Genomic DNA, 27,250 nt, shown 5'->3' on the forward strand with positions numbered 1-27,250 from the left:
GGGGGCAACCTTACCAACCAGTATGCCAAAGTGCCTAGAATGAAAGATGGGGTATGGTCCCTCATAGTGAGAAAGGGAAGCTGGGAAATGTAGTCAGTGGGAGTGTGCTGTAACTCACTTTGTAGACCAGGTTGGCCCAGAACTCACAGAGATCCTCCTGCCTCTGCCTTCGGAGTATTGAAATTAAAGGAGTGTGCCACCATGGCTGGCTCAGACATTCATTTTAAAAATAAAGAGTGAGGGGGCTGGTGAGATGGCTCTGCGGATGGCTCCAGCTGACTGCTATCTCTCTTTACCAAGGCAGTGTGAGAGTCTCACTAAATCTGAGGGCTGAAAAACTTGTTTCCATTCTGCTCAGAAACACCTCATAGTACATGGGCTTAATGTTGCATGTGTACCACACGGATCGCTGAGGGGCCTCTGGAATGGTGCTTTGGGGCCCCAGACTTCAAAGGAACTCTGTGAAGGCCATTTTGTCACTCTCTAATCATGAGGGCAGAAAGAAGTATGGCCTCCTGTGTGCCACTACTTGGTGACATCACTGGGAGGAGACATTCCAAAGCAGTGGTCCCAATGGCCATCTCCTCTCCTACATTCTGAAACCATGGTGACCACAATGTCTTCCTCTTTGATTCCGCCCCATCTCCATACATCTGCATGTGAAGGTACCTACCTGATGGCCACTATTGATTCATTCTTCCATTTTGTTAGCTGCTTTCATGGGAAAGGGAGCCCCATTTCCCTCAGCAGGCTGCAGTGCTGAGGACACAGGAAAGGGGTGGGGCCAGGACTCCAACATTTCAGTGTTTAGAATTGGTTTAATGGTCCCATGCAGGGCTGGAGAGATGGCTCAGAGGTTAAGAGGACTGGCTGCGCTTCCAGAAGTCCTGAGTTCAATTCCCAGCAACCACAGGCTGGCTCATGGCCATTGGAAATGTGATCTGGCACCCTCTTCTGGAGGGTAGGCACACATGCAGGTAGAACATTGCATATATAATAAATAAATGTTTTGTTTTGTTTTGTTTTTAAAAATCTCCTGTGTGAGCCTGGAGAAAGCAGCAGAGTCAGCCAGGTGTTTCCTGGCCAGTCCCACATAGGTGCTTCCTCACCTGTTCCCGCCTTCGGCGCTTCTTCATCCGGGAGGTTTTCACACACTGCTTCTACCACCAGCACAAGTTCCATGGATTGAAAATGGCCATCCTGGCCGGGCTTGGTGGCGCATGTCTTTAATCCCAGCACTCAGGAGGCAGAGGCAGGTGGATTGCTGTGAGTTCGAGGCCAGCACCTGGTCTACAAATCGAGTTCAGGACAGCCAAGGCTACGCAGAGAGACCCTGTCTCAAAAAAACAAAAAAAAAAAAGAAAAAGAAAAAGAAAAAAGAAAATGGCCATTCTGGGTGAAACCTGTCCCCAAAGTGCTTGAGGGAGTCAGTGGTTTGTGTTTGCAGGCCCTGCCTCTGCCTTCTAACTTGCTAACTCAGGGGAGAGAACTGAGCAAATGTGGCCTTGCTGGTTTGGGTAGCGCTGCCCCCTAGCACAGGATGTGGCCTGGGAAACCAAACCTGCCCTGCCCACAACATGCAATTATAGTTTTAATATTTGGATGGCCTAGTCTAGTGCCAGGTCTCTTGTTATAGGAGCAAGGACATAACTCCAAGTTCCTTCTTCTAAAACAAACGCAGGAGCCTTTATTCTCGAGACCGACTTCCTCTGATGGGGGTTTCCCTGGGCCTGTGGAGGCCTCTGTTCCTCACCTCAGCCTCTCGTCAAAGCCCTAGCTGGCCTCATCTGTTTCGCTGTTTGAGCTGGAGATGGACGTGAGGTTGGGTGGTCTAAAGAACAGACTGAACATGGGCTCCTGCCCAGAGTGCCACTTCCACTCTGCCTTAGCAGGGAAATGAACCAGATGTCGCATCCAATGTCCGTCGTTGACAGCCCCTGACCTGGCAAACAAGCAAAGGCTATTGCTTGATGAAACTGCGAAGAGGTGGTGATAGTTCAGGGGCTGCCCTCTGCTTCCAGGGAAAGCCCCTTGACTGTACACTTGAAATATAGCCTAAGCCCAGATCCATATGGCATATGCAGAAGAGGACACCACTCATGCCAGGAGAAGGCATGAAGTAAATTAAAACATCACATATTCAGTGACATTGAGCTGTCTGCCTATCACTGCCCATCAATGTCTCATTGTATCTCGGGCTGGCCTATCTGATGAGGCATTTTCTCAATTGAGGTTCCTTCTTTTTCCATGACTCTAGCTGGTACCAAATTAACAAAAATCTACCCAACATAATAAGTGACGAGTTATTTAGGTGGAAGGGACAGAAGGCAATAAAGTCGCTCACGCTGCCTGCTTAAAGGTAGGGGCATGCTGAGCACCTCCGGGTACCGATCCTGGCACCCCCTCACTTCGGAGATCTTTCAGACTCTTTCTTTCAGCTCATTTAACCAAGCCTAACAAGAATCTTGTTAGGCCGTGGATCTTTAAGAGCAGTTCTAGATTCCACAGGTAAAGAAGCTCATAAATCTCACCCCCACCCACACCAAGTCACCCCGGGCGCGCAGAAACAGGCTCTGAAAGTAAGCCTAACTGAGTGCAGAGGTTGGGCTGGGGTGGGCAAAGTGCTGGGAAAAACCACTGAATGGAAGGTGCAGGGTAGGAAAAACCGAGGACTGCTGATCAGGGCGTCTGATGTGAGGTCAGACAAAGAGATTGCTGTTTGTCTGAAAGGGCAGGCAGCTGGAAGAGGTGAGTCAAGGTCTGTGACTCACAGCGCTAGTTCCCAGCACTGTAACAAATACCTGAGAGAACATTAAAAAGGGGGACAGTTTTGGAGCATTCAGTTCAGGACCCTTTGGCTTTGGGTACATGGGAAAAGAGCACATAGCTGGGTATACAAAGGAGAGGCAGGTGGGCACCCAGCTGTTCTCTGTTCTCAATGCCTTCACATTATGCCAGTAGTCAGCAGTACGGAGCAACGGATGTGTGTTGGTGTCAGCTTGCCTTCTCTATTTGTAATGCAACTCAGGATCCTCTGATGAGGGAATGATGCCACCCACAGTGGACAGGTAGTCCTACTTCAATTAGTGAAATCAATATAATCCCCCACAGACATGCCCAGAGGCGCATCTCCCAGGGGATTCTAGAGTCTGCCAAAATGACAAAACTAACAACCACACATATATTGTGTATCTAAACACAGCAGCTGCAATTTATGAATTGCCTAGAATAAATCAGTCATATATCTTTCTGATTTTGGTTTATGTACTAGAGAATCCTATGATATGCTCCTGAAGCACAAGCAGCCAAAAAAAAAAAAAAAAAAAAAAAAAAAAAGAAAGAAAGAAAGAAAAGAAAAGAAAAGAAAAATATAAATAAATTAAACTTACCCAAATAGCAGCTTTTTGAGGTAGCTGTGTGTGTGTGTGTGTGTGTGTGTGTGTGTTTCAAAGGGTACCATTGCTGCCTTTAGGTGGCAAAGTCCTGGCAAGATGGCTCAGAAATAGAAGTGTTTGCAATCAAGCTTGATGAATTGAACTAGACTCCCGGGACACACATAGTGGACAGAGTGAACTCACTGCTCCAAGTTGTCCTTTGACCTCATACACGAGCTATGGCACAATAGTCCCACATACACAAACATATAGTCATCCAGTGTACTTTAAAATGGATATCAATAAAATTTGAAGATAACCAATAATAATTGACAGGTATTCTTCTGCTGATGAAACGAGCCAATTCAAGCCAAGTTAGAGTATATAAATGCAGGTTTATTGGGGGCAGCTCTAGGCAGGTTCATGGGTCCAAGGAACGAAGATGGGGGAAGCAGAGAGAAAAGAAAGAAGAAAAGCAGAGAGAGAGAGAGAGAGAGAGAGAGAGAGAGAGAGAACACGAGAGAGAGCACAAAATGTCTGGATAGTGAAGAGCCTCTGGGGGAGGGGAAGCCCCACCTCTGGACTGGAAAGTTCAGGGTAGAGGGCAAGTATGCCAGCCATGCCCTGTAACAGGTAGAGACTGAGGGATTCTGGGAGAACCTGGAGGCCAGGCCCGCTTTGGTTAAATGGGCACCTCAGTCGCTTGTCCCAGTCTGGATCCCAAGAATAATGAAAATATTTGCAAAACAAATGCTGAAAGGAACTTACATTGAGATATATGAAAAACTATAACAATGGTAGAAGGGAAAATAACCAAATTTAAAATGGGCTGAAGCTTATTTCAGGAGTATAGAAGGTTCTTAACACACTGAGACTCTGGTTTCAGCCCCTAACAGGTGCACGCGCGCGCACGCACACACACACACACACACACACAAACACACACACACACACACACACACACACACACAATGTGCATGGAAGGAAAACAATAGGAAGGGCACATGTGAGTTTTGTGATGAGCAGTTCCCGGGCAAACCCACGTCTGCTGTATTTGCATTTGGTCTTGAGTGTCTTGAGTCACTGCTGAACTCGAGCCGGCGTTTGTCTCCTCTGTCCAGCTTTCTTCTTTGATGCTCTCCCTAAGCTAGAGTCAGCTTGTGGCACAGGCCTGCCTACGATCTCGGCCTGGGGGAAGAAGGGAGGGGAACCAGGTACACGTGCAGATGCACGCACATGCGCGCGCGCGCGCGCGCGCGCACACACACACACACACACAGAGAGAGAGAGAGAGAGAGAGAGAGAGAGAGAGAGAGAGAGAGAGAGAGAGAGAGAGAGAGAGAGAGAGAGAGAGAGAGAGAATCACTAAAAGACTCTGCTTTCTCTGAGGCATCACTGCAGAGTCATATTGCAGGGCTTTTGCAGAACCCGCTAGTGGTTCAGATAAGGCACTGAGGGTCTATGTGGTTTAAAGCTTTTGGCTTTTCACTGGAGCAGTCTCTCAACTAGCTTCTAACTTAACCCAACTTCCTGGCCTCTGTCCCAGCCATGTGGCTAGCTCTTTACCTCCCTGTTCCTGTTCCTGTTTGCTCTGTTCTCTTCCATGTCTCCTTCAATCTTCCCAAAACTGCAGACCTAAAGGAGTTACAGAATCCTAGAGACTGGGGGCTATAAATATAAAATATTTCCAGTGCCCTCGACAGGAGGCGTGGAAATTCAACTTCAGAGAAAAGAACAGATTGAAGTGAACAACCTCTGAGATGCTACATTGACTCCCTAAGAGGTGCTTCAGCTCTATCTCCCCAACACGGAAGATACTCCCATGACTAGTGACTGCAGGTAGTCACTGTGAGTCATCAGGCTACACAGTGAAGGACCAGAGACTGCCCAGAGCCGGGCTGTGTTCTAAGCACCTCCCCCACGTTAACTTGCTTAGCAAGATGGGTACTTTCATCTGTCCCACTGTATAATCAGGAAGCTAGAGCAGAAAAAGGTCGATGGTTGTGTCAAAGAGGTCCTGCAGCAAGGAGATAGTAAGGGCAGTCTGGTCCAGAGTCGGGGCTCCTACCATCCCCACCCATTTAGAATCTTGATAAGGTGAAAGGCAGTGCAGTACCGGTCTACTGTGTCCCTAGGTACAAAAGCCACTTCAATTTGCCTTGTTGGGCCGGGCAGTGGTGGTGCAATGCCTTTAATCCTAGACCTTGGGAGACAGAGTCAGGCGAATCGCCGTGAGTTCGAGGCCAGCCTGGTCTACAAAGGGAGTCCAGGACAGCCAGGGCTACACAGAGAAACCCTGTCTCAAAAAACCAAAACTAAACCAAAAGGAAAAATTTGCCTTGTTGGGAGTATTGCAGAGCTACATAGAGCCAGGCTGATTCAGTTCTGGGACTGTGGAGAGCCAAACTGTCCAGAGCCCCTCCCCAGGAAAGTAAATGGTTGCATATGTAACTCTTGGGGTGTGTGCATCCCCTGAAGCCCACAATAGGTTTGAAAACTTAAAGAGAACGGACCAAAGGTCTCCAGCTGTGGCTGCAGAGGGAAGGGGGGGCTGGCCTGCTAGAGCCAGCATGGCTGTGGGGCCATGAGAGGCCATGAGGCCAGGGCCAGGCTCCACTGAGCACAACTGCTTCCCGAAGCTTCTCTGCCCAGTTCTGCAGAGAAAAAACTGCTCCCTTCCAGCGCTAAATCATCCCATATATATATATATATATATATATATATATATATATATATATATATATTTTTTTTTTTTTTTTTTTTTTTTTTTTCCCAAGAAAAGAAAGGCTTTATTGGGAATGAGTTGCCAGCATAGTATAAATCAAGAGACATAGCAGACCTAAAGGAGTTACAGAATCCTAGAGACTAGGGGCTATAAATATAAACTATTTCCAGTGCCCCCGACGGGAGGCGTGGAAATTCAACTTCAGAGAAAAGAACAGATTGAAGTGAACTGCTCAGTGGGGAGGCCGATTAGAAATCAAGCCATAGGACGCACAGCGTGTTTCCTCTCTTTACTAATCTTGTCTTTATTCTTCCACAGTTGCATATGTGTGCATAATGTGTCTTGATCATATCTACCCACAGGCCCACACTCCCACTGTCTCCCACACCTCCTAACAGGTTTCTTTCCCCCGCCCCCCCCCCCTTCATACACACTGAGTCCTATTAGTGCCGACTGCAGGAACATTGACTTCTGTTGTATGACTTGATCTTGTGCAGGGGACCATAATTATATTTTCTTTTTCAAAAGAAATCTGTGGGGCTGGAGAGATGACCCCGAGATTAAGAGCCTTTTCTGTTCTTCCAGAAGATTCTAGTTTGATTCCTAGCACCCACATTGCAGCTTACAACTAACTGTCTGAAACCCCAGTCCCTGGGAATCTGAAGACTTCTTCTGGCACTCATAGGATACCCAAACATGCATTCAGGCAAAACACACAAACACATAAAATATAAAAGAAAAAAAAATTTAAAGTAAATTTCTTGGAAACTCTGACTCGGAATGGAAAGCCTGACTTGGAAAGTCAGATGCATCTCATCCCTTTCAGGTTAACTTTTTGTTGTTGGTTTTGTTTTGCTTTGTTGTTTTTTGAGGTAGTGACTCACTACACGGCCCCAATTGTCTGGCAACCTAGTAGGTAAACCAGGCTGGCCTTGAACTCAGAGATCAGGGCTGGACTAAAGGCATGAGCCGCCACACCCAGATCTTTAAGGCTAACTTCTTTGTTCTATTATCACCATCTTTAAATAATACACTTAAAGTGGATGGTGGTGGCACACACCTTTAATTCCAGCACTCAGGAGGCAGAAGCAAGTGGATCTGTGTGAGTTTGAGGCCAGCCTGGTCTACAGAGCGAGTTCCAGGAAAGGCAAAGCTACACAGAGAGAAACCCTGTCTCAAAAACAAACAAACAAACAAACAACCCACTTTTTTGTGCTCTTCTCTAATAAGCAAGGATTTAGATATGCTATCACCCATATGACCCACATTTGTTTATGTATTTATTTAGTTAGTTAGTTGAGACAGGGTCTCATGTAGTGGAGGTAAGCCTCAGATTTACCATGTGTCTGGGGACGATCTTGAGCTCCTGATCTTCCTGCTCTGTGTTCTGAGTGCTGAGATTACAGGCATGCACCACCACGCCCAGTCTTCATGCAGCACTATGGAATTGAACCCGGGGACTTGTGTATACTAGGCAAGCACTCTACCAACTGAACCATATCCTTCCCCCTCTCCAGCCCATCTCAATTTCTTCATACTTGGTTGACTTGCCATCTTTCTGTTTATTATATCAGTAAACACTGTATCCATCACACACACACACACACACACACACACACACACACACACACACTCGAGAGTCTCTGTTCATTTAACTTCTTTCTTTTTTTTTCCATTTAACTTCTTAAGTCAATATGCAAAGTAAAAGATTTCATCGTAGTATCTTAATACGTAGATAGGCGTCAACTACACTCTGTTCTCTCTCATTCCCTCCCCCACTTCTCCTCCCCCCTCCAGACATTCAACCTTAGACAGTCTTTCTTGCTTTTCTCCAGTGCGGATGAGAGGAAGGGGGAAGCCATGCCTGGCCTAGGCCACGGCTGGTTAATGGGAGGGTTAGATACAGGCTCAGATCAGCCTCAAGCCCCTGAAATGTCTACACCACACAGCGTAACTGCTGTGGTCTGGAAACACTTAGCCTGGCTCCTCTTGCAGAGGCAGGGTCACCTGCTATTTTTATAGCTGTTTCTATACACAGTGACCGTTGCCCTGAGAACCAGACTGTGCCGGGTACCCAAACACCTGTTTGTTATCTGTGAGGAAGGAAAATTCACGGATGGGTTGCAGAGTGCTAGAAGTCTGAGCCCTTTGAGCTCCCCTATCCACTTGCTGCCGAGGGCAGAGGCCTGAAAGAGCCCCTCTAGTGCATTTGACGGTCATGAGGATTGTTAGGGGAAAGCCAGCTCAGAGGTTTCCTCTTCAACACCGTCACCGCATAGCAATGAAACACAATGAAGGCATTGAAGCGAGCGGCTTGTCATGTAATGTCCCAGCCCGATTGTCAGAAGGCATTGGCAGGTTTTCCAGGGAACGCCTCGTTGTCTCCCTCTTTCTGTGGCACAGTGAAGGACGGGATTTGTTCTCAATGTTCGCTGGTGGTTTAAATCCCAAATCAGATCTGGGCCGCACCGAAAGACTCGCCTCTCAAGCTTCTCAGCTCTCCTACTGTTTCATCGGAACGTGGAATCCGCAGCCCGTGTTAAGAGCTGCAGTATGGGATCCTGGGAAACGATTCACACTGGGCTCTCCTTGGGGCTGACACGCCGCGGTTTGCCAGATCCCCTGGGCTAAGCCCTTTTGTTGTAGATAGTGTCACAGAACCAGCCTGACTTCATTGAGCGTAAAGCCAAGAAGAGAGAGGTGCAAAGAGGTAGTTCATTACCCAGCGTTTCCACAGCCGGATGCTGTCGGTAGAAACAGCCTTGAAGCGCCAAGTGTGGTGGCGCACTTGGGAGGCAGAGGCAGGTGGACCTGTGTGAGTTTGAGGACAACCAAGATAACACAGAAAAACCCTGTCTCAAAAAAACCAAAAAAAACCAAAAACCAAAAAACAAAAAAAAAAAAAAAAAAAAAAAAAAGAAAGAAAGAAAGAAAAAGAAAAGAAATAGCCTTGAAGCACAGGTAAAAATAAAATATACTAATATGATTAGGAAGCAATGAATGTTTTTAGTATTTATTAATTTAAAATTAATCAGTTACTTGCCGGGCATGGTGACAAAGGTCTGTAATTCCAGCACAGGGGTGGGGGAGGGGGCTGGGGGGGGGGGTTGGGGGAGGGGGAGGGGGAGGGCAGCAGAGGAGGGCAGATCTCTGTGGGTTTTTTTAGATAGGGCGTATTAGTCACACTTCTCTTAGAGGAATAGAACTGATAGAATGAGTGTATTTGAAAAGTGGACTTATGGCTGGGACTGCATCTCATACTTTTAATCTCAGTACTTGTGGGGCACAAGCAAATGGATCGATCTCTGTGAGTCTGAGGCCAGCCTGGTCTACATATAGAGTTCCAGGGATGTTAAGGTCATACAGTGAGACCCTGTCTCAAAAAGGGGGAGATGAGCTATCAGATTGTGTGGATAGTCTACCAAAGGTGCTTAACAAGGAGAAGCTAAGCATGCGCTAGCTGCTTTGTCCAGAGCCTGGATGTCTCAGCAGGCGGTGCTGTAGGCTGCAATTTTCTTAGGAGCCTGAGTGAGGTATCCGGTGCAAGAATGCTGCAGTAAAAAAAAAAAAAAAAAGAATGCTTTGGTAGCAGCAACAGAATACGTGAGCCTGCTTGAGGCTCGTTTTCACAGGAGTGAGATAGTGCTCGTGGGCGTGGGCTCACTCTGTAAAGAGCAGGCTGTTGTACGCATGCGTTTGTCTTCCTCCGCTTTCACCCTGTGAGTCAAGAAAGTCCTCACCAGATGCTGAACAGGTTCTGATACCATGCCCCAGATATCTCAGCCTCCAGAACTGTGAGCCAAATGAACTTATTTAATATTCTATCATAGTTTAAAAAAAAAAAAATATGGGCAAGTTGCTTACCTTTCTCTGAGACCTCTGCTGCCTCTGGCTGGACAGAGGACTTCAGCCTGTCTCAGAACGTAGTGGAGAAGAGCTCAGTTTAGAACAGTCTCTTCCAGATTATCCTAGTCAGGAAGGTACCAGACCTTTAATTACAAATCCCAGGTTTGGGCCAGGCATGGTGGCGCACGTCTTTAGTCCCAGCACTCGGGAGGCAGAGGCAGGTGGATCAATGTGAGTTCCAGGCCAGCCTGGTCTACAAAGTGAGTCTAGGACAGCCAAAGTTATACGGAGAAGCCCTGTCTGGAAAAACCAAACCAAACCAAAAGTAAACAAAAACAAAAACAAATCACAGGTTTTGGATTTCTTTCTACCCACATAACTTGATTAAACAAAGATGGCATACTGGTTTGTTTACATTGTTATAACAAAGCACAACAATCTGAGCAGCTTAAACATCACAAATGTATTGTTTCATGGTTCAAAAGGCTAGAGAGCTGAGTTCAAGCCGTCAGCAGGACCGGTGTTTTTCCTTAGCCTAGAAGGATCGGCTGTGCTCCATGCCATTGTCCTTGGCTTGTAGAAAGCCAGCTGGCTACCTGCACTGTCTCTTCAGCGCGTTCCCTCCTTCTACGTTGTCCCCTCCCCTGAGGAGTGGTGCCTGACCTTGAACTTGTTCTTTGCTTGAGCATGGTCTCGAACTCCTGATCTTCCATCCTGTCCACCACAGTTGCGGGCATAAACAGTGACTGCTACCACAAGTAGTTTACTTGGGGCTGAGGATCAAACCCAGGGCTTCATGAATGCTAGGCAGGTTACGCTACAAACAGAGATACAGCCCCAACCCTTTTATAAGGGCACAGATCATTCTGGAGCAAGGTTCACATTAGCATGGCCTCATCTGTAGCACCCTTCTTTCCAAATAAGATCAACCTTTGTGGTCTCAGGAGTTAGAAAGCCAGCATATGGAAGTGGAGTAAGAGGCACAATTCAAGCCATAACAGACGGTATCTGGCCATGTGAATCTGGAGAGAAAGTGATGTGCTGTGTCCTCATGAGACGAAAAACCCACAGGCTGTGTACACTTCGTCTTAGGTAGTTTTACCTCTAAATGCCTTCTGAGCCTGCCAAGCGCTCACTCAAGTGAGGGTGGCTCATCTGCCAAGCACTCACTCAAGGGAGGGTGCCTCACCTGCCAAGCGCTCACTCAAGGGAGGGTGGCTCACCTGCCAAGGGCTCACTCAAGTGAGGGTGGCTCACCTGCCAAGGGCTCACTCAAGTGAGGGTGGCTCATCTGCCAAAGGCTCACTCAGGGGAGGGTGGCTCACCTGCCAAGGGCTCACTCAAGTGAGGGTGGCTCATCTGCCAAAGGCTCACTCAGGGGAGGGTGGCTCATCTGCCAAGCGCTCACTCAAGGGAGGGTGGCTCACCTGCCAAGGGCTCACTCAAGGGAGGGTGGCTCACCTGCCAAGCGCTCACTCAAGGGAGGGTGGCTCACCTGCCAAGGGCTCACTCAAGGGAGGGTGGCTCACCTGCCAAGGGCTCACTCAAGGGAGGGTGGCTCACCTGCCAAGCGCTCACTCAAGGGAGGGTGGCTCACCTGCCTTCTTGTTCTCTTGCTGTTGGTCCCTCTGGTTGGTCGGTCTGTATGAATGAATGCCTGAATATTTTTGAGAAGTCACAGATATAAACAGTCAACTGTAGATATGCAATATCTATGATCATACTTTGTCTGTCTGTGTGATGATGACGTATATATTAATACTATATAGTTTCAAATCAACATATACTTCTTATACCAACAGTACACGTCACATAAAATATATGCCCAGAAATAGACATTTTTAAGGGAAGAAATGAAAACGTAGACATTGTATTCATTTCCTCCTGCACCCCTTTTGTGTTGTATTGAATACACCCCGCTTTGAAGACCACTTCCCACTACTACTTTCTGACAAGGAAGTTTTCATAGAGGAATTCGTTAGCTGAAATAGAGCAGTGGCCTAGTTGTTCTCAGTGGCTTGTCCCTTACCCTAAAGCAGAGAAACCTGTTCGTGAAATGGGTGGAGACCCACAGAGCACCCTGATTTACATGGAAAAAAAAAAACCGCACCAGTCCAGTGTACTGCTAAGTGTCATGCCCATTCTGTGGCAACCAAACACAGTGGGCTGACCCTTTCTGCCAGGCCTGAGGGCAGATGCCCTGCCTCTCTGCAGTCCTCGAGCAGCTTCTTCTTTGTTCTCCTCGGAACCCCAGCGTGTTAATGCTTGTCCATTCCCTACCCTTCTTGGAACTTCGGCACAGGCTGCTGTGTCCTTCCTGTCAATGAAAATGCAGAGATGGGTGCCAAACTTGCAGGAGGAGCCAGGAGCTGTTTGCAGTACAAAACAAAAGGCTGAGTTCTACATGCTGGCAACGAACAAGGAGATGCCATCCAAGACCTGGGCTTAGCTCTGAGGACCACGCAGCCCGTGCTTGACTACGCCGCCACTCTTGAATAGTGTCACCCTGCTAGTCTGACTTGAAGTCCTCAGGTCAGGACGCTAGTTCTGATTGTAGTAGGTGCAGAAAAAGGCAACTTTGTAATACGGCACTGCTCACCCAGAGGCTCGAGAACCCAGGAAGTCCGCGAAATAGACTGCACGATCCAGCTCTTACATTTCAGAAAGGACTTTGAATAAAAAAATTAGGGGCTTTTGGAGAGTTCCACTAACTAGTCACTTGCCCAAGGCCTAGCATATGGCTTTGTCCTGGCAGTAACTGCAGTGGGGCCAAGAAGAAACAACAAGTTGCTGCTCCCTGATAACTGTCGATAAATGTGGGGACTTTGGGCAAGTTAACTACATTTAACCCTGTCTGCATATTGATAGCATGTCCTGAATCAAGAAGACGTGTGCCAATACACAGTCCTGAGAAAAGTCAGCTGATAACAAAATCAAGGTTTGCTAAAATAACACTTCCCCAAGTGTTATCAGAGCCTGCCTGATACCTGCCCCTTCAACCAATAACTTAGAGGTGATGATTAAAAGCCCACGATCACAAAGAAAACTTTCTAGACATATGTAACATTCTACTTGAAAATTAATATGGGGTGGGTGTGGAGATGGGGAAGGATAGCCTGGGCTGCATAGAGAGACCCTGTCTCAGCAAATACGGTGGTGGTGGCTTGAATGATTGCCCCTCCACCCCCCATGGACTCATATATTTGAATGCTTAGGGAACGGTATCAGTGGGTATGGCCTTGTTGGTGTAGGTGCTGTCTTTTTAGAGGAAATGCGTCACTGCGGGGCGGGCTTTGGTGTTTCAGAAGCCCAAGCCAGACTGAGTGGCTGTCTCTCTTCCTGCTGCCTGTATGAATTCAGATGTAGAACTCCAGCATTATTTCTGCCTTGCTGCTGTCATGCTTCCTGCCTTGAACACAATAGACTAAACCTCTGAAACTGTAAGCCAGACACAATTAAATGGTTCCCTTTAGAAGAGTTGCAGCAGTCATGGTGTCTCCTCACAGCAATAGAATATAAACTAAGATAGCAAATGAAACACAAATCGTTAATTAGTATGAGTTTTTCATATAAATTGTTTTGGGAGGGGTATCATTAGAAAAAAAAATGCCACACAATTCCTCAGCATACTAATATCCACTTAGTGGTCACAAAGCCCTCTAAAGCAGTAGGAAGCTCTCTAAAACTTAATTGTCTTTGAAATTAAAAGAGTATATTGGCCAGGCCGTGGTGGCGCACACCTTTAATCTCAGCGCTTGGGAGGCAGAGGCAGATGGATCTCTGTGAGTTCGAGGCCAGCCTGGTCTACAAAGTGAGTCCAGGACAGCTAAGGCTACACAGAGAAACCCTGTCTTGGGGAGGGGAGGGGAGAGTATATTGCCCATCCTAGGACTCCAGGCAGGCTGGCAGAGGGTAGCAATAGCTATTTCTCTGAAGTCTGCTTCTGGAAGGGACACTCCTACCACTTGTAGCTGTGCTCCTTTCTTTCATGAGAACCATAACGAAGATGGGCCAGCCCAGGCTGGAGCAGCCCCGAGCTGTGCACAGCGATGGCCTTCAAGGAAGTGGAGCAGGAAACTGGCATGTAGGTGATGAGGCAGAGAAGTCAGGGTGGGCATTGAACTAAGTCTCCTGGAGGTGTTTCTGTATGAGCAGATCTGTGGGAACATCACGTGGGGTTTAGATAGCCTCGGGCATCCAACAGTCAGGGAAAGAGATATTTATTCCTGCTTCTGTTATTTTCACCAAGATCTACCCTGTTTTTGTTTGTTTGTTTTTGTTTTTTGGGTTTTTGTTTGTTTTGTTTACCAAAATGTTAAAAAAAAAAAAAAAATCATGTGAGGCCTGGCCTGGTAGCTCCTGCCTTTAACACCACCACTCAGGAAGCAGGGGCAGGTGGATCTTTGTGAGTTCAAGTCCAGCCTAGTTTACATAGTAAGTTCCAGGACAGCTAGGACTGAAGTAGAAAAACCCTGTCTCAAAAATAAATAAATAAAATTGAAAAAAATAAAATTAAATCATATATAAATAGACAAAATATTAAAACTGAAAGCTGGGGATTGAGCACTTACCTAGTATCCACAAGGGCATGGATTCAATCCCCAGCACACACAAAAATGCAAGCAGCTGCTGTGGTCTTCTCCCGCCAGATTTGTCTTCTCCGTAGGCATGTGTGCAGTTTGGTGGGTTCTGCGGCTGCTGTGGGGAACACTGCCACCTGCTGGGCATCTTTATAACGTCCGCATATTCTGTCCCTCAGAGAGCACTCTTCCACTCTGTCAGCATTTTGAGAGGAGAAACAACACAGAATTCCATCTAACCCCTGATTTTCACAGTGACTTCTGGAGAAGTTACCCTGCTAACCAGAAGGTACACATATTGAGATAGGAGTTAAGTTAAATGTTGAAGATTACTGTTGCAAATGAAAATTTTAACACCCGCATCCCCAGACGATCCCTTTTGCCTCCAAATGAAAATGACAGCTGGACATGACAGCACATATTTGTGATCTCAGCACTCAGAAGGCAGAAGGATCACAAGGTCAAGACCAGAGGAGGCTACATAGCAAGACTCCAGATGGCTCAGTAGTTAAGAGAGCCTGCTGCTCTTTGTTTGTTTTGTTTTATTTGAGACAGGGTTTCTCTGTGTAGCCTTGGCTGTCCTGGACTCTCTTTGTAGACCAGGAGGGCCTCAAACTACAGAGATCTGCTCAACTCTGCCTCCCCCGGGGCAGGTGTGTGCCACCACACCCGGCTGAGCCTGCTGCTCTTACAGTGACCCTGAGTGCCTTTCCCAGCACCCACATAGTGCTTGCAACTCCAGCACCCTCTTCTGATCTCCTTGGGCATCTACACACACATGCACATATTATATGAAGATATATACAGAAATAAAATCAATTTTTAAAGAAAAACATATGCAACCAACAAAATAATGTTAGATTCAATAAGTAAGATGTTTTCCTAGACTTCTCCTTGTTGGCTGTAGGAGATAGAGCAAGCCTTAACTTAGTAGTAACATCTGCTCCATATTGTTGTAAGGACTGAAAACTTGTGATTCTTAAGTGTTTGATCCACTGTTGCTCTTACTCTTGACTCAGTTGCAAAATTCTCTGAAATATAAAGCCTGGTCACACATTGACCTATTATGCATCCAAATAAGCCCTTTTGCTCTCTTTGATAGGAGGTCCAGTCCTAAGGGAGACACAGACAGTGGGAATATTCTGTTACAGTTTTACCTTCCCTGTTATTCTAGAATAACCATGACCTGCCATCCTCGATTTCCTGAAAACAAACAACCACACACTCTAGCGGGTGATAAGAATTCTGACCAGAATCTGTGTGCTGCAGTGGACTGCAGAAAAGGAGAAATGCCACAAGGATTTCTTCTTCTTCTTCTTCTTCTTCTTCTTCTTCTTCTTCTTCTTCTTCTTCTTCTTCTTCTTCTTCTTCTTCTACCTTTTGGACTGTTGGGGGCCAGTTTGCCTTCAGCACTTCCATTTCTGGCCTAAGAATTTTGGCTTAGACTACTGGTTAAAACTCATATGTGGTTCTGCAGCAGAGGAGGGAAAGAAAGAAAGAGAAACAGAGCTGTTCAGACAGGAACTAGACCAGCCACTGGGGTTGTGGGGGTGGGGAAGTGGGGAGGCCTGGGGAGCAACACCTGGGAAATTAGTTCTCTCCTTCGACTATGTGGGTTCCAGTGGGTTCTCAGGTGGTTGGGCTTGGCAGCAGGAGCGAGAAGCTCAGCCAGTCAGACCTCTACCAAGAAGACACCGAGAGTGAGGAGAAGAGGGGGCTACAGGTGGGAGAAGGACATTCTCAGGGAGACGCCCAACTTCCTCTGCCCCATCTCCATGCTGGACTTGAAACGGGAACACGGAGCATGACCAGAGGCCTCAAACATAAAATGTATCCTGGAAGGCAAACTCTAGCCTTCTGGGAGGTTCAGACAATGAATTATTCTGCTCCAGGTGCAAGCTGGCACCCAAACATCTAGCCTTGATGTGAGAACATTCTCACCCGGCTTTCTCCTTTGTCTGCAGGAACACGATTTATGCAGAACTCCCAGTGGAAACAGGTGTTTTCAGGGCAACGAAACAGGTGCTTTCAGATGATGGATGAAAAGCCATTTCATTTTGGACTATTCCAACTCTGAAAGCCATTGAAACAAACACTGCAGGCATCTCCCCAAGTATAATCAGGGGCTGTGTAAAACAGAAAACAGGAGCAGTCCCATCACTACGCAAGCAGCTGGCTGTGTTTTGTACATTCATAAATGGGCATTGTTGACAGACTGAAGATGGCACTCAAATTCAACCAATCAGAGCTCAGCTGTACTCAACGCAAGGCATCTAAGTTCAGTGACTGAACCATGGTCCTACCTGCCAGGGCTTTATAAGGAAAGCAGATCAGTCTAGAAAGCAGATCACTGGTGTTTGATAACAGCAATTAAATAAAACCTAGATGGAGAGATTACAAGAGCAAAAAATGTAAACTGTATCATTCAAAACAGGAGGCAACTGATGGTGGCAGGGTCTGGATGGATTCCACTCTGTGACATTGGCTTTGGGGGCTACAATGAAATAAGAGGTGTCTTTAGCCAGGCATAGTGGCCACGCCTTTGATCCCAGCACTCAGGTGGCAGAGGCAGGCAGATCTCTGTGAGTTCGAGGCCAGCCTGGTCTACAAAGAATCCAGGACCGCCAAGATAACATAGGGAAACCCTGTCCCAACAAAACAAAACAAAACAAGAAGTGGCTTTGGGTAGAGAGCATAACTACCAGATCTTACAGCACGTGCCGTGTGTTACATGTCCATGCTAAACTAAAACTTCAGAGAAATACAAGAGTAATCTGGGTCAATTTCATGTCTGCCACGGCTGGAATTCTAGGGCAAAATTCCATGGTTCTCTTTCAAATTTATGGTCTCTTTTTCCTTAATTTGTTGTGGCTATTGATGGGGGAGGGATGGTGTGTGTGTGTGTGTGTGTGTGTGTGTGTGTGTGTGTGTGTGTATTCTTGAATATATGAATACAAGGTGCTCAGCTGTAAAATGTTACTTGTATGTGTATGTTTTCTATCCAATATGTATGGATTAGATAGACAATTGGTGCCCCCTTTCCCATGGGAGACTGTTTCTCCACAGCATTCCTTGGTTGCCTGCAGTTCTTCTTTTAGGCTTGAGGCCTCCTGAGCCCCCTCCCCCTCCGCATATTAGTGCCTCTATTGGTGTCACCCTTGTTCGGATCATGTTTAGGCAGCCATGTTGGTGAGACTTCATGGGTGTATCACCTCTGACACTTGCAGGAGACAAAAATCTCACAACCAACATCCGCTGACTCTGACAAGTCTTTCTACTAGCTCTTTCACAATGCTCCCTGAACCTTAGGTGTAGGGGACGGACTTCATTTTTACATAGCAGTTTCAGATTTACAGTACAATCGAGCAGAAAACAGAGTTCCCATGTGGCCAGCACACACAGCTACTCCACGCTCTCTACCAGAGAGGCACATGCATTAGTGACAATTAGTGAGCCTTGTCATTTATGCCCATAGTGCACAGCAGCAGCATTTATTTATGTATTATTTAGTGCGTGTGCACCGGCCACAGCTCCAGTGTGGAGATCAGAGGAGAGCTTTGATAACTCTGTTTTCTCTTTCCTCCATGTGGGTTCCAGGGACTCAGGTCTTGAGGGCTGGGGGCAAGGGTTAGAAGGGTGATCCACTGAGCCATCGGCTGGGTATACTGATGTTATATGGGATTTGACGACTGTGCAACACCCATGTGCACCATACAGGATGGTTGGGAGGTTGCTGTGGTAATTCATAGCTATAATCCCAGCACTTGGGAGGTGAAGGCAGGAGGTCAGGAGTTCAAGGCCAGCCTTGGCTAGATTGTAATTGTGAGGCCAGACTCGGCTACACAAGGCTGTCAAGATAACCAACATAACAAAAACAAAAAAACAAATAGAGAAAACAGCAACAACAACATCATCAAACAAACCAGAACTTACCTCAATGGAAACCCCTTGTGCTCTGCTTTTCCCTTCTTTCTCACCCTTAACCACCTATCTTACTGTGTATAGACTGAGTTTTGGAGTTGAGCCCGGGCTGGCTTCCTACTCACCATGCTTCTACCTCAGGGTTAGCCACCACACCTACCTCCTCCATGGCTTTTCATGTCTTTGGCGCCCATTTATTTTACAGCAGAGTAGTATCCCACTATACAGATTGTGTCACAGTTTATCAGTTTGACTTTCAATGCAATATTTTCTTTCTTTACAATTTTTCTATTATTTTGTTTGTTTTTCTTTTTTAAAGATTTACTTATTATTTATATAGTATTTTGCCTGCATGTGAGCCAGCAGGCTGGAAGAGGATCCTAGAGCTCATTACAGATGGTTGTGAGCCACCATGTGGTTGCTGGGAATTGAACTCATGACCATTGGAAGAAACGCCAGTGCTCTTAACCTCTGAGCCATCTCTCCAGCCTGTTTGCTTTTCAAGGCAGGGTTTCTCTGTGTAGCCTTTGCTGTCTGGACTCTCTTTGTAGACTAGGATGGCCTCGAACTCACACAGATCCGCCTGCCTCTGCCTCCCCAAGTGCTAGGATTAAAGGTGTGCGCCACCCTGCCTGGCTCTCAATGCAGTATTTTCAAATTAAAGTATTCTGGAGGAATGGACACTGTTTCTAGAACTGACATACTTTACAGCTCCTTGCAGTATTATGAAGTAGCAGGAAAAGCCACAGACTCCTTAGTAAAAGATATTTTTATTAGTTTTTTGAGAATTTCTCACAATGTATTTTGATCATATCTGCCCCCAACTCCTCCCCTTAACTCTCCCAGATCAACTTCTCACCTCCCTGCCCCGTCCAACTTCATATCCTTTTTAAAAACAACCCACCAACTCTAATTTGTGCTGTCTGTCTGTATACTCCTGGGTGTGCTGCCGGCCGTCCCTGGAGTATGATTGACAGGTATCTTACAATATAGCATTGGTATTTTGCCTGTTGGTGTGTCTGTGTGAGAGTGTGGGGTCCTCTGGAACTGGATGGAGTTAAAGACAGTTGTGAGCTGCCATGTGGTTGCTGGGAATTGAACCCAGGTCCTCTGGAAGAGCAGACAGAGCTCTTAACTGCTGAGCCAGCCGGGCGTGGTGGTGCATGTCATTAATTCCAGCAGTTGGGAGGCAGAGGCAGGCGGATCACTGTGAGTTCTAGGCCAGCCTGGTCTACAAAGTGAGTCCAGGACAGCCAAGGCTACACAGAGAAACCCTGTCTCAAAAAAAAAAAACAAAAACAAAAAACCCAAAAAACAAAAACAAACAAACAAAAAACCCTGCTGAGCCATCTCTCCAGCCCCTGGCCTCTAATTCTTAATCATCTTGCCCCAGACTCTCTCCTGAGTTCTAGGAGTAAATATATGTGCCACCACACCCAACTAAATTACTGGTTTTTAAACTACCGAAATTAAAAACATGTGATGTCAGTGAAACCATAAATAAGATGTCCCTAGATAAACCACATACAGGTAGTCTCCTAACTTACAGCTAAGGTCCTGTATCACATGTGGGGAAGAAATATGGCCCTTTCAACACATGGTGCTGATCTCCTGTGTACTCACGTGTTCTCTATGCCACTCCAAATACAAAAACCAAGTCCAGATCAACCACAGACCTAAACATGAAAGGTAAAAGAATAAGACTTCTAAGAGATAACAGGAAGGGTTGAAAAGATGGCTCAGCAGTTGAGAGCACTGTCTGTTCTTCCAGAGGCCCTGAGTTCAATTCCCAGCAACCACTGGGCATGGTGACACACCCCAGCACTCAGGAGGCAGAGGCAGGTAGATCGCTGTGAATTTGAGGTCAGCCTGGTTTTACAAAGTGAGTCCAGGACAGCCAAGGCCACAGAGCAACCCTGTCCTCAAAAACTAAAAGAAAAAAGAAAAAAAATTCAATTCCCAGCAACCATATGGTGGCTCACAACCGTCTATAGTGTGTTCTGATGCCTTCTTCTGGCATGCAGGTGTACATGAAGATAGAGCACTCATATATACCACAAAAAATAAATAAATCTTTAAAGAAAAGAAAAGGATAATAGAAACCATCTTCGTGATCTTGGAAGAGCCACTGTGCAAAAATTACTAGCCATTAAAGATGAAAAAAAAATTACATAGTTCACTAAAATGTAAAACTTCTGTTAATTGGGCTGGAGCGATGACTTAGTGGTTAAGAGCATTGGCTGGTCTTCCACAAGACCTGGGTTCAAATCCCAGCACCTCCATGGCTGTAACTCTAAGTTCTGACACCCTCACACTGACAGACATGTTGTCAAAACACCAATGCACACAAAACTTCTGTTAGTCAAAAATACTTTTTTTTTTTTTTTTTTTAGTTTTTTGAGACAGGGTTTCTCTGTGTAGCCTTGGCCATCCTGGACTCACTTTGTAGACCAGGCTGGCCTCGAACTCACAGTGATCCGCCTGCCTCTGCCTCCCGAGTGCTGGGATTAAAGGCGTGCACCACCATGCCCGGCTATATTCAAAAATACTTTTAAGAGAAGGAAAAGGACATCTAACAGTTTGAACCCCACCCCACCCCCAAAAAAGAACATCTGCCAGATGTAAGATTACAGCTACATCAAAATAGTTAACCTACAAACAAATGTACAGATACTTTCTTCAAATCAGTAAGAAAAAGACAACCTGCCCCAGAGAACATAAGCAATGACTAACACAGGAAATTCTCCAGAGAGAATGACAGAGTGGTCAGTGAGCCTATAAAAAAAGTGCTCCGTGGCTTTAGTCATAGGCAGATTAAACCACAGGACATATCACTCTGCCCATACCAGAATGACCAAAGGAGCAGGACAGACAGTACCAAGTGCTGGCAAGTATTTGGAGTAGTTGGAAGTCTCACAAAGTACTTGGGGGTGGAAAGGCATGTCAACACCTCTGACCACTTTGCAAAACTATTTGGCAGTATTTGCTGATGCTTTATATATGGGCATCTTCTGAGGACCCAGCAAGTCTCTTCCTAGGTACACACTCAATAGAAATAAATGTACACAGAGGTGACCAGAAGACATGGTCACAATCACTTTTTTTTTTTTTTTTTTTTTTTTTTTTTTTTTTTTGGTGTTTTGAGACAGGGTTTCTCCGTGTAGCCTTGGCTGTCCTGTACTCGCTTTGTAGACCAGTCTGGCCTCGAACTCACAGCGATCCACTTGCCTCTGCCTCCCAAGTCACAATCACTTTTTATTGACAATGCCCCAAACTGAAAACAGAAAAATGCCCATCGTGGATAGCAAGGATAGTTAGGCTGTTCATGCAATGAGCTGTTTCCAACAATTAAAGAGACAGGAGGGCCAGGCAGTGGTGGTGGTGGTGCACGCCTTTAATTGCAGCATTTTGGAGGCAGAGGCAGGCAGATCACTGCAAGTTTGAGGCCAGCCTGGTCTACAAAGCAAGTCCAGGACAGCTAAGGCTATATATATATATATATATATACACACACACACACACACACACACACACACACACACACACACACATATATACACACACATAATATATATTTAATATATATATTAAAGAGACAGGGGGACTACATGAAATCACAACCCTGTGGATGAATCTCACAGATGTAATTTATACAGAAGTGAGTGCGTCTTACTCAGGACATCTTTCTTGCCCTGTCAGTTAAAATGACAGACTCCAGGCTGTTAAAAATGCTCACCAGTGGCTCACCACGTGGCCCTGAGGGACCTGAGTTTCCTTTCTGAATTCCAGAGTGGTAGGAGAAAACCCACGGCCCCAAAGACCTCTGAGCTCCACACATGTGCTGTGGCATGCACATGCTTCCATGCACACACACACCAACAATAATAACAACAATAATCAGTAATAACATTTAAAAGTAGTAAAATGAGAAGGACCCCATGAAAGTGAAGCCATAAAGTGGGAGGGGCTTGAGCAGTCCCCTCCGGCACGCTTACCTTTTCTGCACTATGACAGTTTTTATTACATCAAGCCACTGAAAATTTGGGGTCGTCATTTCTTTAAGAACTGAAGTAATATCCTGTATTTTTACATTTATTTTACCTTGTGTGTACGGGTATTTTGCCTGCATGCCTGTTTGTGTACCACATTTGCGCTTGGTGCCCTGGGCGGCCAGAAGAAGGCATAGATCTCCAGGAACTGGAGTTAACAGATGGTGGTGAGATGCCATGTAGGTGCTGGGAATTGACCCCAGGTTCTCTGGTACAGCAGCCAGTGCTCTTAACCACTGAGCCCTCACCAGCCACCGGGGTGGTCTTTCCGGCACCAGCAGTAATTGCCCTAGGTCACACACAGGGCCATACACAGTTACATGACAATAGCAGGTAATGTCGGAGTACACAAAGCTTACTAGCCAAAGCTGCACTTTGAACGGTGGGTAAGGCTTATGCAGTTGTGGGAGTGAGGTCCTGCCAAGCTGACACAGATGCGTGGGGCTAACGGTGGACAAACTGCACAGATCAGGCAGGGAGCCAGGTAATGAAAAGCAGCTTCCACTGGTGCTGGGGAAAAGCTTGGGGCGGTGGGGCAGTGGGGTGGTGGGGAGACCAATTCCTTTCTTAAAATAAAGCTCTCCCACCCCGATCCAAAATTAGGTGAGGACTCAGCCTTCCATTCAGGGCAGTTTCACTTGAGATGTGTGTGATTCCTTTCTGCTGACGACAGGGCCCATTGTCTCTTCTCTGTGTAACTACAGTACCTGCTTTTGAGAGAATTTATGGAGTCTGATGAATAGCTTAACTTTTTTTTTGTTGTTGTTCTTCTTCTTCTTTAAACTCCCAGATGTTCCAACCAGCTTCCAGCTTCCTGAATTCCCAGTGCTGCACAGAGCTTCTGGTGCATTTCTAGGCCTCCCTGGGACATTCCGATTTCCCACTGAGGAATAAGAAAACAACAGAGTGTCCCTGAGGGTAGTGAGCTCCATCCCTGAGCGCTGGAATCGCCATTTTAGGAAAACTGTTTACCAGGGTGAAAGATTCCAAAAGGAAATGGGCCTGTGAATCTCCTGGGGGGAAAAAAAAAAAAATAAGACCCCACCAAAAGGCCTGGCTACAGAGGTCGGCTGCATTCTTCAGCTTCTGGGAGGTTAGTTCCAAGTAAACACCAGCTTGAAATGAAAGCACATGTGCACAAAAGCCAAGGACGAGAAGGAAATAACAGAGAGAAGAGTGACATGCTCCGCCACAGACCTGTCACCCAGCTTCAACGGTTGTCAAGATTTTACCCTCGTTATCACTTCTCCTGGTTCATTTTCTTTTATTTTATTCAGTAGAGTCAGGATTGGCAAACCATAATTCTATGGGCCAAGTTCAGCCCGCTTCCTGTTTTATAAATAAAGTTTTATTGGAATATAGCCATGTCCACTCATGTACATGTCATCTACATCTGCTTTTGTATGGCGCTCACAAGGCTGAAGAACTGTGACAAGCCATGTGACCTTCAAAGGATAAATAAACACATTTGTGTTCTTTATCCCTTTCCAGAAAAAGTTTGTCAGCTCTTACATCAGAATAGTAAAGTGACTGCTAGGCATGACGTCACCTTACAAGCAAGTATTTCAGTACCAGCCTCTAACAAATAAGGATTTTATGAATGCTGTAACACATGTGCTAATGTCAACAAAATGTCGACTCTGTCATCTTTGCTTAAAATTCTGTCCTATTAAGAAAAATGCATTCTCATGGTTGACTTTTTCATACCATGACCTAAATAGGGCCCACATATTAAGTTTGATTAACATGTCTTCAGTGTTTCTTAATGCAGTCACATCTCCCAAATACCCTTTCTTTTCTCTTCCCTTCTCTTTTCTTTTCCTCTGTGCTGAGGATCAGACTCAGGGCTCAGAACATGCTCACCCACTGAGCTGGATGCCTAGCCCATGGTTTTGTGACAGAGTCTCACTATGGCTAGTCTAGGGCAACCCTGAACCAACGATACCTCTCCCTTAGCTTCCAGAGTGCCAGGATTTCAGGCACATACCACCATACCTGCCTGGCCTTTTCTTTTTTCTTTTAGTTACATCTATGTCTTGGGGAAAACTGGATCATCCCTACAGAATTGCAGTTGAGATATGACTGTGTTCTCGCTGAATTTTCTTTTCTTTTTAAAGATGTATTTATTTATTAAAGACACAGTGTTTTGCTTGCTCACCAGAAAAGGGCACCAGATCACTTTATAGATGGTTGTGAGCCATCATGTGGTTGCTGGGAATTGAACTCAGGACCTTTGGAAGAGCAGGCAGTGCTCTCAACCTCTGAGCCATCTCTCCACCACCACCCCCCAGTGCGTTTTCAACATTGTCACAATACAACTAAAAAAAATATTTTTAAACCATTTTTTAATGTATTTATTTATTATGTACACAATGTTCTGGCTGTATGTGTAGGCCCGCCAGAAGAGGGCACCAGATCTCATTACTGATGATTGTGAGCCACCATGTGGTTGCTGGAAATTTAACTCGGAGCCTCTTGAAGAGCAAACAGTGCTCTTAACCTCTGAGCCATCTCTTCAGCCCTTAAAAATCACTTTTAAGAGACAAACAATGTTGTCCAGGTTGTTTCCAGACTCTTGAGCCTAAGTTTTCTCCCTGCCTGAGCCTCCTGAGTAACTCTATCAAGAGGCACACACCGAGGACTTAGAAGGGAAATCTAACCCTCTAAGACACACTGCACTAAAGTGGAGGGACATGTCACAGAGACAGTTCCTGGCTTTGAGTCCAGTGAATTCTTCAGGGGAAATACCTGGAAAGTAGGAACAAGACTGCAGGATCATTGGACCCTAGTGACAACAGCAGTAACTGCAGGGGATAGTGGCATTTCAAAAATCATAAGCAACACTAAGTAAGAAAAATAGTTGGCTCCTAAATACACCTAATTTCCCTTCCTCTCACTCACAAACACTTTTTGTTTTCTTATTTGGTGGGGAATGGGCACCTCACACAAGTTTGAGTAGATCTTCCTTTGGCATTAGAATCAAGAGCCAGTGAAATCTGGGCATTGCTGTATTCTGTGGGTTTTTATTTGTCTGTTTTGTTTCACTTTTTTTTTTTTTTTTTTTTGGATTTTTTTTTATTATTATTATTTATACAGTAGTCTGCCTGTATGTTTGCCTGCAGGCCAGAAGAAGGTACCAGATCTCATTATAGCTGGTTATGAGCCACAGTGTTGTTGCTGGGAATTGAACTCAGGACCTTTGGAAGAGCAGCCAGTGCTCTTACCCTCTGAGCCATCTCTCCAGCCTGTGTTCTGTTGTTCTTTTTGTGCTCATGACTGAGACAGCCTGAGGAGCTTAGCTACAGCTGTGTGACCTCAATGAAGTTGACCGTGCGGTACCCAGGGCTTCAGTTTCCTGTTAACGCATAGCGAACAACTCTAAAACTTACTGGTTTACAAAGAGAGTGAGCCGTTGTCATCTCACACAATTCTGGCATCTGGGAGTGGTTCCATTGAGCAGTTCTGGCTCAAGAGCATCAGGATATTACAACAGGATGTCAGTTGCAGCAATCAGGATCCACTTCTTGGCCGAGCCTAAAGGATGTCCTCACGTACTTTACAAGTTACCCCGGCTGTGGTGGGAGGCTTGCTTGCTGCAACATGGACTCCTCTATAAGACCATCCAAGTCTTCTCACAGCACAACAGCAGACTCCTCTGAGGGCAGATGGTGCCGTGGACCAGGGTGGAGACCATGATGAGGGTGACAGCTGCAGGGTTTCCCCCACTGCTCTCTGCAACACTCTGGCATAGCACCCTGCCTCCTATTGCACAGCAGAAGGGACAGTGGGGAAGCATGACTCAAACAAGCCAGAGTCACCAGGGCTTTCTTCCATTCTGGATTCTGCCCAGTCTCAGCACGAGTTTACACTCAAAAGAATTAGCAGCCTAGCTGGGTGTGGTGGTGCACGCCTTTAATCCCAGCACTCGGGAGGCAGAGGCAGGTGGATCATTGTGAGTTTGAGGCTAGCCTGGTCTACAAAGTGAGTTTAGGACAGTCAAGGTTACACAGAGAAACCCTGTCTCGAAAAAACCAAGGGGGAAAAAAATAATTAGCAGCCTGATATCTAAGAGCTCAGGGGAAGCTAAGGAAGGATCTATAGAAGTCTCTCAACAAGGGATGGGAGTAAGGAGTCACATTCCAGAGTGACCTGTAAAACTTATAAAGTGCCCACATCCACCGGTTTCCCCAGTTCCCACTTCTCACAGCAATTGTCCCTCAAAGTCTCCTTTCTGGGCCTGTGAAAAATCTGAGGCTCTCATGCTCCTCATGACCCCCGCCATGGATCGCCTGCTCTGAAATAAGCCCCGCACTGTGTAATAAGAGAATTCACAGTCCCGCAGAGTGCATGGAGCAGCAAATGAGCCTCCCGCCACAGCCAGCATAACGTGCCAGATTGCCCCCAGCTGAGAAATGGATCCTCAAGGCTCAGAGGGCAAAGGCACTTGAGGCCAAGCCTGATGGCTGTTCACACACACACACACACACACACACACACACACACACATACACTTGCGTACACACCATGGTGAGCACACACACACACATACAGCAGCCATGTTGAGCACATGTGCATGAGCGTGTGCACACACACACTATAGTGTGTACACACTACAGCAACCATGGTGAGCACATGTGCACACACACACACATACCATTGTAAGCACAAACACACATGCATGCACCATAGTGACTACACATACATACACACTTACAAAACTAAACTTGCTTAAACCTGAAGACCTAAATTCAATCC

Source organism: Acomys russatus, chromosome 1, assembly GCF_903995435.1.
Source record: "Acomys russatus chromosome 1, mAcoRus1.1, whole genome shotgun sequence".
NCBI classification, from domain to species: Eukaryota; Metazoa; Chordata; class Mammalia; order Rodentia; family Muridae; genus Acomys; species Acomys russatus.